The following is an 18,239-nucleotide window of genomic DNA, read 5'->3' on the forward strand; positions in this document are numbered from 1 at the left end:
GAATCTGCTCCGTCTGGGTGCTGGCAACCCCATCATAGTCAGCTTTCCAGGAACCCCAACAGAGGTGCCTCTGGTGAACTGTGTAAACAAAGGCACTCACATGTGGATGGCTCTCTTCTTCTATAAATGAAAATGCTAGACAGGGAACTTCAAGGGCTCGCATTCAACTGCAAACTCACATGATTCTATTCTTAAACTCTTTTGAGTTGAAGGCAGACCTCATTCATAATCATATCAAAGGTAGAATATTCTTAAGAGAGGTAAATTAGCACCCAAATAGGAAATAGCTTTAGGCTGTCTGCACTCTCCACCGCAGTATAGAACGAATATTTACTTTCAGCACAGCTTCTTTTGAACTACAAAAATAATTTAGAAAGTTCAGTAAATGATAAAATTGAAATCACTCTAATTCCATCACTGTTAGATTATTGCTGGTAACACTTTTATGACTTATTTCTCATCTTGGTAAATATATAGATAGAGAAAGTATACAGAGAGAGAAAGATATTTATATTTTACAAAATTCAGATTATTCTGCTCATTCAATTTTGTATTTTTAATTTAATTAATAGTATATCAAAAATTTTAATGTAAAATTAAAGTTAGATGCATAAAGTACAGAATAAATCTGTTTCCACAAAAAATATGTGGTGAATATTTTTCATGTTCTTCCAAAACATGATTTTAGTGACTGTATAATATTTGGTTGTCTAATGTGTCCTGTGTTTCACTATTATAATTAGTGATATAATTAGTACATTAATATATATTAATTTTACATTTCTATTTAGTTTATTAATCTTTATTAAGCTGTATGTTAACAATATATTAATAGATACTAATTTCTGCTGCATTCTGCCACCTGCTTCTATGAAGCCTGCTCAGATGGCAATCTCTCCACTGGTGTTTGGAAGTGCCTGTCTCAGTGCATTCTCAACAACTTTTTTTTTCCTAATTACTATCATTTTCACAGGCACACATATTGGTATTTTATGATTTTTATTTGTAACTTTCAATTTTTATTCAACAGCTGTATAAAGGCATAACTATAATACAAAAATGCATATTTAAGTGTATGTAATTTGATGAGTTCATATGTGCAAACACCTGTGAAACCAGTAATAATTAGGATTCATCATTTTTGCTTCTGAACTTAGTTTTCATTTTTTGTTAACCACTTAGTATTTATTTTCTATTGACCTGTCTAGCCTTCTACTTGATGGATTTTTCTAAAGAAAAATCAAGTGGTTTGTTTTTTTGTTTTTTGTTTTGTTTTAACAACTTAAGGAATAGACAGGGAGAAATCAGTTGATAAGGAAAGAGGAGTGATTAGGTAAAGGAAGGTCAGAGGAGGTATGCATGAATCCGTGTTATTAATGTTTTTCAATGATCAATTATATCGATAAACAAATACAACACAAATAAACATAAATATGCACACGTGCATTTATATATAGTGAGATGAATTGTGTTTCCCCCCTCCAAATGATATGCCCACCTCTATTCTACTGTGATCCATGCTACTGTGATCCTATTTGGGAAAAAAGCCTGTATAATATGATTAAATTAAGGATCCTGAGAGGAAAACATCCTGGATTACCAAGGCTGGCACTACCTCCAAGTATCCTTATAAGAGAAAAGTAGAGGAAGCTTCATGACACACAGATCCACAAAGAGGCAATGGGAAGATGGAGGCAGAGGTTGGAAATATCATTAGATTATAAATTCCTTGAAATCCAGTCTCATGCTTCCATGAGTCTCCAGTGTGCCATGTACCTTGAAGTGACATAATTGGTCCTCAACCAGTACTTATTAAATAAATCCAGAAAACCCTCAAATAAATTAATTGCTTGTCCATTAAAACAACATTCCCCCAAGAGCTAAAAATCAGACTATACTATACAACTGAGAAGAGCACACCTGCAAATACATAGTACTGTAAGTAATTTGCAAAATATTTGTAGGCAAAGAGCACAATCGAAGACCAGGTAGACATCTCTGACAATTGCAAGTGAAATTTTATTAATCATAGTCTACACTGAGTATAAGCCACATGAAGTCTTTTTCATACTTGCTTTGTACAAAGCCTTGTCCACTCTGGACCTCAGTTTGCATTTCTAACAGTAAAAATATAGGGAAGAATCACACAACTGAGTCCCTGATTCATGCAAATCAAATACAGAAAAGCAACTATGTCAATAGTATGGCAGCTGCTTGATTTGAGATAAAAAGCCCTGTGGAAGAAATAGAAATAAATCTTGCATGTGTACTTTATGAGGAAACTGTTAACAATGAATACAAAAAAAAAAACTTTTTTGATAGTTACCATGTACCACAATCTTCACAGTGTTGCCTTCCACTAATCTCCCAGAGAGGTTACTTTGGGATGATGTGTTCAAAGTAGTTAAAGCCATTCATCTCAAAGAAGTTGTGACAGTTTCTTTGCTGTTTTCTTTCTACTCCTCAAGGGGAAATTTAATCAAGATTGTCAATGCTTAAAAGAAAAGGAGGAAAAACACACACAACCAAGCTACACTTCAATAACCAAATAAAACCACACACACAAACAAAATTAATCAAAACTTGAAACCTTTCCAGAATGGCAAAGCTCTACAATATCCCAGAGAGAGATGATACCATGCATTCTGATGTACACAGCACACCACTGGATGAAATGGTGATGTTTTCCTGCCATTCATGGCATAATTATACTATGCATCATATGCATCATTTAATAATACCTGCTTCAGGATCAACTGGGTATTTCTCACCAATTGGAGTTTTCACGGGCCACACATTCTGCAGATTCTACTCTCCCTTATAAGAATTGGTCAGGCTGCAGCCACTGCTTTTTCAGGAGGCAAGCTAATGATCTAGTGCTTTCTTGCCTGTCGAGGTTAATAGATAACTAATATATTTTAGCACATTCATTATAGGCAGTTTTTCACCAAGAAAAAAATTGCACATTTGGGTCTTCTGCTTGACAAATGTGATGCTACATCTTGAAAGTTGACTAAAATCAATACCTCTGTGGGAAATTACATACAAAATGTATTAGTACCTGGGATGTTTTGATAAGAATGCCTCTCACTCTCTGTCATCACCCCTAACACACAACACACCAAAATCATGCTAAAATTGAATATGGATATTCAGGAGGAATTTGTAGTGCTTTTTTTTCAACTAACAATTAATTAAAATTACTCATCAATTAAACCATCATTTGTAAAAGTTCAATGTCAGTTGTGTTTGGAGAGTGGTGACTAACTAATGGGTAATTGTAAGAACTTTCAAACATCCTGAAGTCAGGTGTCAAAATTTTAGAAGGCTACCCAAACTTCAATGGCATAAACTTTTTCAATTTAAAAGATATGTATTTTTTAAACTATTCTTCCAAACTACCAATTCCAGTAGACTGGGAAAAAAAAATTACCTGTGCTAATGAATAAGTACATCATGGTTTCACTATAGCATCCAGCATACTTCCTCACCTTCTTATTTCCCATCTTATCTTCTGATTCTCTCTTGCAACTTCATTTATTTATCACACGGAGGACCTCACATTTCTCATGAAAAGTTAAGCCTTTTGCAAACAGTTTTGCCTAAAAAAAATCCTCATCTGTCTTTTCTGGGAGCTCACATGTTGCATAACCAACATTCTAGTTACTAATGGCTCTGTAACCGCCCTGAAACTCAGAAACCTAAAGCAATCACAGTTTCTGTTGGTCAGGGATTTGCACAGGGCCCAGGAGGAATTGCTTGCCTCTGCTCTCAGGCATCTCAGACCCAAAGACTCAAAAGCTGGGATAAGCCCAAGACTGACTGCTGGAATCTACTGGAAACCTCATTATTCACATGGAGTAGAAGCTGGTGTTGCCTGAGACCTCCTTTGGGACGAAGGTCCTGAGGTATTAAGATTTTTTAACATGGTGACTCAAGACTCCAAACCTGAATCCTTCAGGAGGTAAAGCAAAATTTTTTTTCTCTACCCTGTTATGTTATGTGGCAAGGCCTGTGAGGCAAACTGTCAAAAAAAAAAAAAAAACAGATTAACAGAAGAAAAATATACAAATTTTGTTTAATGCTAATATTTTATGTACTTGAAGACTTAATAGAAAATGTGGGGTGGGGGAAATAGCTAGATTCTGGAGCATAGATCCCATTTAACAAAGGGCAAAAAAAAATGTAGAGAAGTGACTAGATAAAGGAAGGGTGGCGGAGGCTTCTAAGAGCAGTAAATTATAGGAAAGAAAACATGTGGAGGAAACTTATTGTAAATAAGAATTATTTAGTAAGACTTGTTGGTGTGGACTCCTCTCCATGCTGTTGCTATCTCAATTGATAGGGGTCTTCTCTTTAGTACAAAAGAAGGGGGGGGACTTTCACAAGGGAAGTTTATATCCTGTTTTTAGGAATTACCTTTTCTTACTTTCAGCTCAAAATAATCCATATGCCAATGAGGTATATTTGAAGAAGCATCTTCCAATCCCCATCAACATCTCTGTTCTTCTTTGAAATCACTCAGCTTCACCTCCTCTACATTATATTGGTTATTTGTCACCAAAAAGGGGAAAGGATGAAAGGCCCGTATTGTTGATGCTACTTGATATTGGTGTCATGCATTTGGCTCCTAAAGAGCAGAAGAAAAGAAGAAAGAGGAGACAGATCCAATATCATAGAATACACAGTAGACTTTAGATTAAGGATATCTAATAAGCCATCTTAATTGATTTGACTTGCTGCAGTATCTTATCTCCTTCAGCCTCTGATAAAATCTTCTGTCAACTGAAAGACATAGGAGAGTGTTTTTTCGGTGGAACAGTATGAGTTCCACATCTGGGTGGAAGCTGAAAACAATGTCAATCTTAAAATTGGAATGAAACAGAGAAAAAACAGAGAACAAGCATTCAGTGGAGGAAGAAGTGTTGGAAATGGCCACAGAATGCTAAACCTCCACAGATCTGTAGACATTTGAGGAAGGACTTTGGACTTTATACTGGCAAAGAAGAGTGAAATGCACAAATCTTAGCCAGATCTTAAGGGGCCGTGCCACCCCAATTGAAAACACAATTACATGTGTCTTAAGGTTCACAATGTCCTGCAAAATAAATATAAGTAAATATTATTATCCCAATTTTACAGAAGAGGACACACAACCATGGAGGATCAGTAAGTGTCAGGAGTAGAATTCAAGCTCAGATCTGCCTGACCCGGGATCTGGCTCTTTTCACCTTCCCTCCACCTGCATTCCCCAGCACTCATTGGAAGAGTTGTTGCTCCATGCTCTTGGTCCCCATGATAATTTGGGGTTTTGTTGGTTGGTTGGTTGGTTGGTTCAGTGTTTTTGTGGGTTGGTTTCTTCACTTTTTGGTTTTTATCTCTCTACATCTGTTCTTCCCATCTGAGGGGTAATTCATCCTCTTCTGTGACTATCTCCCTTTTGAGGTTGAGCTCTGGGACAGCAAGAAACATCCTTGGTGCATTCTCCCCATTTAATGTTGTCCGCCACAAGTAGACAATCGATAAAGGTCTTGGGTTCATTTAGTCCTCTAAGCATTAGCATTTCCTGAACATTCACAAGTGTTCAAGACAAGGGATCAGGGGCCCTCTGAAGCTACAGCTATAACAAAAAGGGCTGAGAAAGCAAATCAGCCTCATCCTACAGATGAGGCTGAGAGGAAATGCCTTTCCTATAACAGGGTATGAAGCTATACACACAAGTGATTAACCAATAAACAGATGTTGCTTATCATTGGTACGAGACAGATTTTTCTTAAAAATCCTAGAGAAACAAGTTAAATACTTTAATGGGTATGTGTTTTTCCTGATAGGTCATGTATCCTTAGCTTATACTTCTTGTTAAAAGGCATTTTTCCAAAATTATGTTGTATTAGAAAAATTTAAATTATGAGTATATTCCAGTTGATATCCTTAATAATGTTAGTCATCAGGAAATATCATTAATTTGAATATGGTAACATGGAACCATATGGCACAGCTGACTCAGCAACACAATTTAACATCACAATAGTTGGTTCTCCCATTTGTTGTTATCACTAGCAGGCCACCCTAGCTTGCACTTGATCATCATTCTCTCCTTTATTCATATCCTGCTTCCAAAATAATTCTGCCTCCAAGTTCCCTGCATCTATTTTTTTTTTTTTTTTTTTTTTGGTGGTCGTGGTGGTACCAGGAATTGAACTCAGGGGACACTCGACCATTGAGCCACATCCCCTGCCCTATTTTGTATTTATTTAGAGACAGGGTCTCACTGGATTGCTTAGCACCTCGTTTTTGCTGAAGCTGGCTTTGAACTCCTGATCCCCCGTCTCAGCCTCCCACACCACCACACCCAGCCCCATGCTAATCTTACTCTAAACCACTCTCCTGTCTCTGATGCAAATTACTTCTCCTGACTAAAGTTAGGTACTTCACTCAAACTATAAATTGAGCCCAATCACAGCCTGATTGTATGGCCCAATCTCGGTAGACTCCTCCCGGTTCAGGAACCCATCCCTCCACAGCTGGGATCTCATCAGATTAATCCCACCAGGGAGAAGGCAGCTTTCTCCTCAGAAGGTGCTTGCTACAGACAGTTCAGGAACAAATCAACACTTCCTATGCAAAGACGTGAATATTCAGTGGCTAGTTTATCCCCTTCCCCATTAAGCATGTTTATAATTCCATCTGCAGAAACTACAAGTAAGCTGAATTAACATGCATTACCTGATACTATTGTTCCATTTTCCTCTGTTAACAAAGACTAGAATTTAACATCCAAGAATATCTCAGCACAGATGCTCAAATTGAATATGTACTTTCTTAGGAATAAAGAAATGGCCTACATGTTCCTAAAGGTAAGTCATAATAAGGGGGGAAATGATTAATGAAAATGTACAGAGGTAACTAAGACAGAAAAAAGGCATTTCTATATTTAAAGGAAGCTGAAAAACAAAATAGGATGAAGACATTAATAAAGAGCTTCCTGTACGGTTATCAATAAAAATATTTTTCATAGAAATTAGTGGCATTTCGAATGGCTTTTTATTAATAGTTGTACTTTTCATTTCCTAAATCAATGAGTCCTAAATTGGAAGTTAGCAGCCATTGAGTCTGCAGTTCAGGTAACTTTTGGAGATAAGTAATTAAAATAAATTAGGCAATGGTCTCTGTTCATGCCTGTGAGCTAAGAATCCAGAATGTACCTGGCTCCCAGGCTATGCTGTGAAATACAAAAGATGAACCTTCAGTTAAAGAGAGAGGTCTTTTTTTTCTTAATTGTTCTTAGTTTTTAAATACACGACAGCAGAGTGCATTACAATTCTTATTACACATATAGAGCACAATTTTTCATATCTTTGTATATAAAGTATGTTCACACCAATTCATGTCTTCATACATGCACTTTGGAGAGGTCTTTCCAACCCTATTTGTGCCCCTTCTCCTTTCTCTTTCCTCTCCTTTCTGTTATCCTGAACTCTCAAGTTGAATGAATTAAGTTTGTTCACACTAAGGTATGAAGCTGTTAGCAGTTGAATGCGTTCTCTCTCCCACTGGTATTTCCACTCTGAGAGAAAATAATGCCTTAACTCAAAGAATGAACTGCTTGTGTGACCCAACAGAAGAGATGAGGTTCTCAGTCACATGTTGTTCAATCTGCTAATTTAGATAATTAGCTCAGAAAGAACCTAGACCAATGGGCTTGTCAGCTTTCCCACACTGTGACAAAAATATGTAAGATAATCCACTTTAAAAGATTTATTGTGGCTTACAGTTTTCGAAGTTTCAGTCCATGGTCACTTGGATGCATTGCGTTTGAGGCTGGGGTAAGGCAGGGCACCATGGCAGGAGCAGTCAGTAAAGCAAAGCTGATCATCTCATGACAGCTGGAAAGCAAAGACAGAGAGGAAGGAGCTAAGGCCTCAATATCCCCTTCCAGGGCACAAACATTCCTCTGGCCTCCCACCCCCGCTAGGACATCTCCTAATAGCACTCAGGCTGGAAACCAAGTTTATAGCATGTGGGCCTTTGGGGGTCATTTAAGACTGATAATAACTATCAGTCCTCAAAGTGCAGCCTGCAACCCCTACTGGATCCTGAGATTATGCCAGTGGTGACTTGAGGCCAAAACTGTTTTCATAATAATACTACAATGTCTTTTGACATTCTTACTCCCATTCTCTCAAAAACTATAGAGTGGAGTTTTCCAAAAATTCATCATGGGTACTAACACAATGTATTGAAATCAGAAATAGGAAAATACACTATTAAGCCATATGCTAAGGAAATTTTTTTTAGTTGTAATTGGACACAATATCTTTAATTAATTTACTTATTTTATGTGGTGCTGAGCATCAAACCCAGGACCTTGCCAGTGCTAGGCAAGAGCTCTACCACTGAGCCACAACCCCAGCCCAGGAAATTTACAAAAATGTAAAACAATTCCTCTCTTCTCAACGTTCTCTTGGTGTTAATAAAAAAATCTAAAATAACTTTTTAATTTAACTTCAGATTAAATTAATTCAACTTTAAAATTACATTTAAAAATCAAAAGTTTGAAATATCTTCACCAAAATGTTTGGTATAGCTTAAATTAATCCACAAATATTTTTAAAATTTATCCATTTTAAATTTTAATAAAATAAACATCTATTATTTATAAATCTATAAACAGATATGAAATTTGTTTTTTCATTTAGACAATTTTATTTATTTACTTAGATCATTTAAAAACAAAATCAGTTTTTACACTATATAATAAAAAAAGTTCTGAAACCAAAAATATGAGAACCACCAAACAGCATTCTTGCTCTAACCCTGACAGTCTTCTGTGGTTTATCTGTTTAATACTACTTGGGAATCTTTAATTTACATAACATTTAGAAAAACTGCATTCATATTTAATGAGCCAGGAAGAAAGAGAGAAAAAGAAAGAAAAAGGGGAAAAATGAGACAGATAGGCGGAGACAGGAGGAAGTCAGGGAAAGACGTATGGAGAAGAATAGGGGAAAGGAAATCTAACAAAATATCCATAGGGAATGCCCCATAAGGACCACAGATTTGGTTATTTAATGTATACTGGCCTGTACACACTGTAAAAATTGCTTTGACTTTTAAGGATATAAATAAATAAATAAATAAAATGGAAAAAAATAACGTTATATTAGTTTATATATTTATAAATACTTAATAGATGTTGATTTCATTAGAATTTAAAATGGAGAAATTTTTTAATTTCAATAAAAAAACTTATTATTAAAATATCAAACAGATAGACACTGAAACCTGGCCTCATAAACCTGCTTTGTGTTTGTTTACCCAAAGAGTTGTAAATAGATTTGCCCTTAAGACATGTTTAATTTGGCCTCTCCTTTGCCTACAAAAGAGAGAGAGAGAGAGAGAGAGAGAGAGAGAGAGAGAGAGAGAGAGAGAATGACTTGTCAACAATTAAATTTAGAAAGTTTTTAGTACAAATCTGAATTTCTAGTTTCTCTTGGAATTTGAAAACAACTGGTAAGATAAGTTATCAAGGACCTGTAATGCAACCACCTGCTGGACCAAGGGTCCTCAATCCCTCCCAGCAGACACCCACTCAAGTTCCCAAGCCCCTGTGCTCCATCCAAGCTAAGGACACCTCACCTGCTCCTTCACTGTTACTTACCTCACCTGGCATATATCTTTCTCAAATTGACCTTTCTTCAGGTACCTTGCAAGAATGTTCTATGTGCCAAAAAAAGTTATGTTAGTTAAAAAAGTAGAAATGTCACCCAATATTACCAAACAGGAGCATCCTTTCACATATTGGTATGATATTTATTTATTTATTTACCAGCATTTTCTCTTAGACTTAGTATTAAATAGTAATGATTGTATATGATATATAATTATGATATAGAAAAATAAAGACTTTTCATATACCCATTGAGTCATTTTGTTACTTTGCATTCTAGAATAAGTATTTGCCATGTCACCCTTTTAATAAACACAGTATTAAATATATTTCAAGTAAAACATTTTAAATATATCGAACTGTCTATATTACACTACACAGACTTATCAAAAACATGGATTTGGGTCCAAACATTTGGGTTAACACCATTCTGTGAAATGGTGTTCTTATTTGAAATTCTTAGAATATTTTCAAGATTTTTTTTTGCAAAAAAAGCATTAGGGCATTTTAGATGATTATATCAAGGCAACCTTCCTAACATGCTATGGTTTTTATGCAATTAATTGATAGCTACTTAAGTAACTTTGTAGACAATCCAGAGAAAATTCTCACTTAAAAATGAGTATCAGACACTAAATGGATATTCACATTGGTTGATTGGCTTTCACCCATGGAGCAGAAGAGCAAGAAGTAGAATAAAATCACTGAGTATGTGAGAAACAGGAAAAAGCCAAGCACAACCTGGTAGGAAAAAAAATAAACAGCAATTGAAACCATTTATATCCCAGGAAAGCAAAGACAACCATATATAATATTGCTGAACAAAATGGACATATGATTAATGTGACATACATATAACCACATTTGCATTATCTTCTATCCAGAATAGAAATGCATCACCAGAGAAAAGAGATTCTAAGATATGGAGTTTAAAAAAGAAAAAGACTTAGAATAAGAAATACCACATCAAAGTGATCCAGACTGACAGTCTGAGCCTTGTGGCCAACTTGTGTTGAACACAATGCAGCACAGCCAAAATGACTCCAGGAAAGTAAGAAGAAACGGGAAAATGAGACGGTTTGGTTATCATTTCTCTTGGAGAAACAAGGATGCATGATGTTTTATTAATAGGCACAATTCCTTTATGTAAGTAACCTGATAAAAGGTAATGGGGTGATTTCATGCTCTGTTGAAAAGAAGTGGGATAGCTTTCTACCCTAAAGCCCTCGGTGCTCTTTCAAGCACTGCATGGAGCACATTTGCTATTTCTTTACAGCAAATAACATCTTAGTGATATGAAAGAGTTGCTTTGGCTTCCTGCAGAAATGCTGTTTATGTCCACTGTGGATTTCATATGCTCCAGAGCCTGCTGGCTCATAGAATCAAACCCCACATGGTCATTGACTATCAGAGTTCTTTTATACCATTTGGTTTTAACGTGATGCACTGATTAACACAAGACAAATAGTGTACTTTCAAATGGAACTAATACCTTTCACAGTATAAAATATCCTAAGAAAAATTCTATGACACATTTTCCAAGGACTGCAAAATTTTGATTTTTTAATGGGATCTAATTATTGCAAATTTCTAGGGATATATGTGCCATCCCGTTATCGATTCACATTCAATTATCAGATCTATACTGAAGGCCTCGTATGTGCCAAACTCTGAAAGGCTCTGAGTACAAAGTAATAAATAAAACAAACAAAAGCTCTGACTTCACCAAGAAAAGTAAAGCCATGCAGAGAGACAAAGAGTTCAATTCACTGTTTTAAACCCTGGTGATCAGGGAAGGACTCAGAAGAAGGCCTTTCAGCAAGATCTAAAGAAGTAAGGGAACAATCTGCCAGGGTATCTGGGGAAGAAATGGCCCAGGCCAAGACCCAAGGAAGGTGTGTTCCCCCAAAAGTCAGAGCAGTCTGGAATCTAGAGAAGGGGATCAAGGATCAAGAAAGGGCATGGATGCAGGAGGAAGGAGCTGGAGCACACCAGAGGGTGGAGCCTTGAATGCTGTGGCAGGTTCTTTGGTTTTTATTGAGTTAGGTGGGAAACCGTCAGGTGTTTTGTACCAAAAGACTGATATTACAGGATCTGCCTTTCAAGAGAAGCCCTAGATAAAGAATACACTACTCAGAGGTATAAATGGAAGAGGGAGACACTATTGCAATAATCTGAGCACAATTTGGACCAGGCCATAGCAGGGTGAGTAGTGAAGAGCAATCACACAATGTTTGGAAGGAGACACCACAGGATGTGTTAAAAGTTTGAAAACAGCGCATGGGAGAATAAGGGGAGAGCAAGGATTCCTCCAAGGTACATAGGATGGGGTCTGGGCTTAAACGTCCAAACCTGAAAGTCATCCCTGTATGGAGAACACTCAGAGCCAAGACGCGGTGAGATTCCTAAGGGAGGGATCCTGAAGGTGGAGGAGAAGTTAGAGGACCGAGCTCTAAGACACTGCGGTACTCAGAGGACAACAGAGAGAAAGTGGGACCGAAGAGAAAGTGGAGTCAAAAACCAAGTTTGAAAGTACTTCAAGCAAGAAGCAATGAATGCCCCCTTGTGCCAATGCTATCAGTGATCAGAAGGAGACAAGGATGGAGAATTGACCACGGGATTTAACAACACAGAAGTAGCAGCCTTGAAACGGGCAGTTCCTGTGAAGGGCTGGAGGCAAAAGTCAGAAGGAAGTGGGTCTGAGAGGGAAAGTGAAAAGGGAAAGTGGAGACAAGAAGTCTGAATACAGTTGCCAAATATTTCACTGTAAGGAAAGGAGAAAGGGCGTGTCTGTGAGGGTATTCCAGCTGGAGGGGAATATAGGATCAGGAAACACTGCCTAGGAGAAATGTCACTGTGGTTTTGGGTAGGATCATTGCAGTGGGGAGGTAAAAATGGATGTCACAGAAGTCAGAGTGGAGACTTGCTGGAAAGGGAGTGGGATGTTGGAATTCAGTGCTCAAGTAACATGGGAGGAAAGAGCATTTAAACATTGGTACAGGTAGGGGGTGATCAGCAAGTAGATGTTTACAGACACTATCGTCTTGTGACTCCTGGTTGGAGTTTGGACTTGTTCAGTGAAATCTGCCCGAAGGTCAGCAACTGGGAGTAAAGACATGGAGAGGAAATGTTGGAGGCTTAAGAAAAGGAAGAGTATAAAGTAACCTTCCAGAGACACGAATGGGCTACAGGGAGGAATGGAATGGCAGGGTACATACCGAGGCTACTAGGGGTTAGTGGCAGAGCCAGCTTCATTGAAGTGTGAGCTTGTTGAGTCACGTGTTGAGTCATATTAATTTCTTTTTTGCAATTATGCTATCACTTATGTATTGCTGTTACTTGTACTGGGGTTTATAAGCCAAAACGTACCTCTAAAATGAAAAAGGTTTACACTTTACTGCATTTAATGGTAGCTTTTTCCCATCTTTTGAACAAAGAGCCTCACATTTTCACTGGGCCCTGAAAGTTTTGTAGTCAGTCCCGGCCAGCTGAACAGAAAAGGAAAATAATCAGCATGGATGTGGGGTTTTTCCCAACCACATCCAACTGGAAAAGGTTTAAGCTATAGTTGCACCAGGTAAGTACCAGGAGGTGAGAGAGGGACAGGTTTGTTGCAAATGAATGAAAATAATGACACTTCAGATTGCTCAAGAGTGAATAGACTCCATCTTGCTCTAACTTAGGACTAAATAAAGACATCAGTGTATGTTATACATGTCATATAATACCTCAGAGAATGTCCATTCTCCAGCGCTTTTGCACAGGACTCAAGAGTGTCTGGATCCTGAAATTTTATTCATGGATGCTGGTAACACAAAGACTTCCTATCAGTCACTAATCGCTTTCAGAAGATCCAACACCTGAGGTAATGAGGAAATCACCTTGGATGAGTAAATATGTCAATTCAAATATTCTTCTTCAGCTACCGAAATTCCGTACCATGTGCATGCTCACCCCTTTACAAATTTCCATACTCCTTCCACACGTTTGCCTTCTTTATGTGACTATGTTAACAACCAATCATTTTCTAATCCATCAATAATTATGCTAATTACCGTATGGGATAGTTAATATAATGTGTCAACACAACTGAGGCCCAGGATGCCCAAATATTTGGCTAAAACTATTCATGCCATGTCTCTGTGAGTATTTCAAGATGAAATTAACATTTGAATTAAGTGACTAACTAAAGCAGATTGCTCTCTCTACTGTGGGTGGGTCGCATTCAATCATTTAAAGGCCTAAATAGAGGAAAAGAGTAGACTCTCTTGTCAAAGAGGGAACTCCTATGTGAGTACTCAAGCTAGAACACCCTTGGTCTTTTCCTGGCTTCAGACTCAAATTGAAACACCACTTCTTCTTGGATCTTGAGTCCACTGACTTTCAGACTGTGATTATACCATCACCTTTCCAGATTCTTAGACTTCAGATTCCGATGAAAATTACACCATCATCTCTCCATGTCTCCAGCTTCCGACTGCAGAGCTTCAGACTTCTCAGCCCCAATAGTTGTTGTGAGCTAATTCCTTAGAATAGCTTTCTTTCTATGTATACTCTCCTCACTGCTGAAATAATTCGAACATCTGCGGTGCTGATAGCTGTACAAGGTCATTGTCATGCTTTCCTATTGAACAAATAGGTAAAAAACACATGGCTCTATGAAACACTTTCACAATTTGATTAACTTTTGTAATCTTTAAATATTCCTTTGAAGCTGGTATTATCATGTCAATGTTTAACATGAAGCTTGGAGAGGTTATGTAACTTAATCAAGTTGATGTGGTTAAGTATAGAAGAATGGACATGAGCTTTGTAATTATCTCTTTGCCTTCCTTCTTTTGTATATTACCTAAACTCTCTGAGATTGAAACTTGTCATCTACTCAATCTGGATAACACTGCCTATCACAGTTGCTCATTGCAGCAATTTATGCAATCACGTATATTCACATGCCTAATATTTATTGGGTCTTCAAGCAATATATTTTTCTTTTCTCCTTTTCCTCTCCCCTCTAGGATCTTAACTCCCTGTCTTATAAAAGACTGTAAATCACATGGATAACTCTGAAATAGTAATTGATATATTTTCTAAACTCTATTCGGAGCTAATAATTTATAGCAGGGTTTTTGTTTGGTGAGCATGATACTTGTTTTTCAAGTTGAAATTTGAAAAACTTTAGAAGAATATATCTCATAGTTTTACACAGACCACACTCATCCCAATTGTCCCATATCTAGTTTGATTCACACCTCACATTACCATCCTATTCCTGATTAGTTTTGAAATTTCAGCCTCTCCAAAGGCACCCTGCGATTCTGATACATCAACAGCTTTGTACATCTTTCTTTGGACACAATTATCTATTTTTTAAAAAAACTTCGGACAATTACCCAAAGAAGTGTTATTTCTAACAGATCAAGAATCAAATTTGTTTTCCCTACTTCACCAACAAACATTGTCATATGGCTACACATAAAAGTTAGAGCTCAGCAATCATTTGTACTGCCAAAATGTCTACCAACTCTAAAAAATAAAAATAAAAAATTTTAAGTTAGAGGGGGGATTTAAAATTTACAGCAAGATAACCTAATTTTCAAAGTATTATTAAATCTGCATTTCTAAGTTATGTGTGGAGTCTTTATTTTTCCCACCCCTTTTCTTGGAATGTCTTCAAAATAACAATTGTAATTTGAGAAGTGGACCATATAAAATGGGCCAAATGATAAGATAATGGGCAAAAGCATTTCCAAAATGAGACCAGCTGTCAACCCTGTCTTTGGAAGGGAGGTTCTGGCAAACTGCCATTGGCCACCAGCCTGGTCTTGTTTCAAACTGATTAGCAAACATTCTAGTCAATCAATCTTGTCCCAAATTAAGTTGTTGGTAAGAAGAAAAGAGCAGGATGATTTGCATTACAAAGCTCTCAGGCATCTGATAGATGAGAAGTGACTTCCCTAAGGCTTCTTCATATTGAGTAAAAATAAAGCTTCCATTCTTCCACATCAAGAGGCAGGGACAAGTAAGCCCAGAGCATATTACATACCAAAGAGTGGACTAAAACGGAGCCTTCAGCTATGTCCATATTTGTAGGCAGATGTAAGTGAATTCTTTTCACATAAACTGTATCGCTGTCTTCACTGGTAGCTTGGCCCATGTGCAGAAATACTAGCGAATCTCTACCTGGTTCTAAAAATTCCTATTATTCTAATGACTAGTGTTCTAAGACAGGACTCTGTCTGTGACTCACTAATCATACGTGTTCAGCCATGTGTTTTACGAGGTTTTAAGAATTATAATACAACCTAGGATATATTCTAGTTGTCAAGACAACAGTGCTGGAGTAAAATTCTCTCTTTTTTTTCCCATTTATCTGGAGATATTTTTTTAATTAAATTTTATTCCAAGTTATTACTTGAAAGCATGTTATTACCAGAATAATGAACTAAAACATGGCCTTAGAGCATGTGGCAAACTTTGTATTCAGGAGAGGACTGCAAAACTATCTAGTTGAATGCTGTAGCTTGGAGCTCAGGATGTTGGGGCTCAGAGACATTAATTGATCTGCTTGAGATCACAACACCAATTAGTACCAGAGTTTGAATGAAAATGTAGGTTTGCTGTGTCCTCGACAAATGCTTTTGAACTATAAGAGTGACAATTTGTGTCCTCGGGAAGCCTAAAATATTGTTCCGAGAATCTTAGAAGAAATGGGCTCCTTATGAATCATTTAGTAATAGAGAAATAAGCTGGTTTTTAGAATTTCTAGAACTGACTGTGCAACCATAAATATAAAGTATAAAACCAGTAGACATGTGTGATGTGAATTTTACAATAAACCATGCCCTGCCACTCACACCCATGCCAGGAGACAATATGATTTCCACCTTAGCTACTTTACGGTAGTACAGGTTGCCTGTGAGGGTTTGCATCCTACAGTGCTGGCTACATTCCAGGGTAGCTGTATCAGAGTGCTTATAAGTTCAAGGACTTATTAAGCTACAGAGCCCTCAAACTGTAGGAGTATAGAAGGGAGGAAGAAAAACAGTTCCAGTTCTCACCGATGTAAATCAAAAAGAAATATTTTCATTCTTTAGGGTATTTAAAAAAAAAACCCAAACTTTTCCTCTAACATCTTAGATTCTGTGAGTTAAACTTAATTTTTGTGAAATAAGCTAGATTAAAACAGATTAACTGGAGGAAAAAGCATACAAATTTAATTTCTTTTTAAAATCTGTAACTACCCAGAAAAGAGATTAAAAACTCAAAGCAGAGGTCAGAAGAGAAATTTAACAATTTACTAAAAGGCAATAAGTGGAGGGGAAGTGACTAGACAAAAGAAAGAGGGTTGGGGGTTTCTAGAAGAAGGGAAGTACATAGGAAAACTAAAGAAAGACAAAGTAATTTTAGTAAAGTTCGCTTGCACAGACTCATCAATGGCTGACTTCTCTTCTTCATGACCATAAATCTCCCCTGGATAAGTGATTTTTCAGAAGTTTCTACTCTTAGTTAGATAAGGAAAACTCTGAAAAAGGCTACTTTGTGCATCTGTTAATTTTCAGTTGCCTTCAGCTCAGAATAATCCATATGACAAAGTGGCATATAGTGGAGAGACATATTCTGATCCCTTTCAGCTCCATAGGCAATGGGAACGTCTATCCAGAAACTCTTCTATCCACAGAGAATGAATCTGGTGGAGAGTCGAACATGAGGTCTCTGTTGCTGGAAGATGGCTTGACGCCCATCCTGTACAACTCACTGCTTCTACAGGTAAGTGACCTGAGGCTGCTGTGGTTTCCTCCCGTGTCTTTAGTGAACAGGTAACAGAGAAGAGTCCAACTCAACACTTCAATAAAGTTGATAAGCCAATCAGATTTGCTGGCAGATGTGCCTTATAATGTCACACCGGTGGCCTCCTCCTTGAACATAATCTAGATCAATACAAACAGAATAGCTGCAGCAGTTTCTTAAAAGCAACTGTATCTCTGATGCTAAGTGGTATATGAAAGATTGCTCTCAAGGTAAGTATAATCTAATACACACAGTCAATAAGTCTCAGACCAAAACACTCTAAAGAAAAATGCATGGACTGGAGTTGTAGCTCAGTGGTAGAGCACTTACCTAGCATGTGTGAAGGCCTGGGTTTGATCCTCAATACCATATAAAACTAAATAAATATAATAAAGGTATTATGTCCATCCAAAACTAAAAAAAAAGAAAGAAAAATGCATTTCAGTATTCCTTTTTCACCAATCTTATAGAAGCAAGCTATACCTTAAAAACTTTTTTCAATGTAGAAATTAAATAGTTCCAATTTCCTAATGAATATACATGGATTATTTTCAATGGCATCTTCAAAATATAGACTTCATATCCTTCCATTTGAGGATCCCCCCAAAGTGATATATGGATAGAAAAAGAGTTTATTTTAAAAAAAAACATAAGAGAAAGAGCATTTGTGGCTGAAGTTTCTTTTCCACTTGGCCTCAAATGTTGAAGCTTGTTTTAGAGATGCTCCAAAAATGTCTTCTTGAAATGATCCCTTTCTCTTTCAATGTGAAAGTTTACATTT

At 37.0% G+C, this 18,239-nt stretch overlaps 1 long non-coding RNA gene across 1 annotated transcript in view; it reads right to left on the minus strand.

Moving 5' to 3' along the window:
- Positions 1-17,874, minus strand: part of LOC120884308 (uncharacterized) — a 176,614-nt gene extending 158,740 nt beyond the window's left edge. Inside the window, exons 1-5 of the long non-coding RNA XR_005726699.2 lie at positions 17,789-17,874; positions 14,077-14,294; positions 13,399-13,530; positions 9,662-9,720; positions 7,773-7,886 (exon numbers count right to left, since the gene is read on the minus strand). This is a non-coding gene — a long non-coding RNA (uncharacterized LOC120884308). The remainder of the gene's footprint in view (positions 1-7,772; positions 7,887-9,661; positions 9,721-13,398; positions 13,531-14,076; positions 14,295-17,788) is intronic.
- Positions 17,875-18,239: the final 365 nt, after the last annotated feature.

Source organism: Ictidomys tridecemlineatus, chromosome 14, assembly GCF_052094955.1.
Source record: "Ictidomys tridecemlineatus isolate mIctTri1 chromosome 14, mIctTri1.hap1, whole genome shotgun sequence".
Taxonomy (NCBI): domain Eukaryota; kingdom Metazoa; phylum Chordata; class Mammalia; order Rodentia; family Sciuridae; genus Ictidomys; species Ictidomys tridecemlineatus.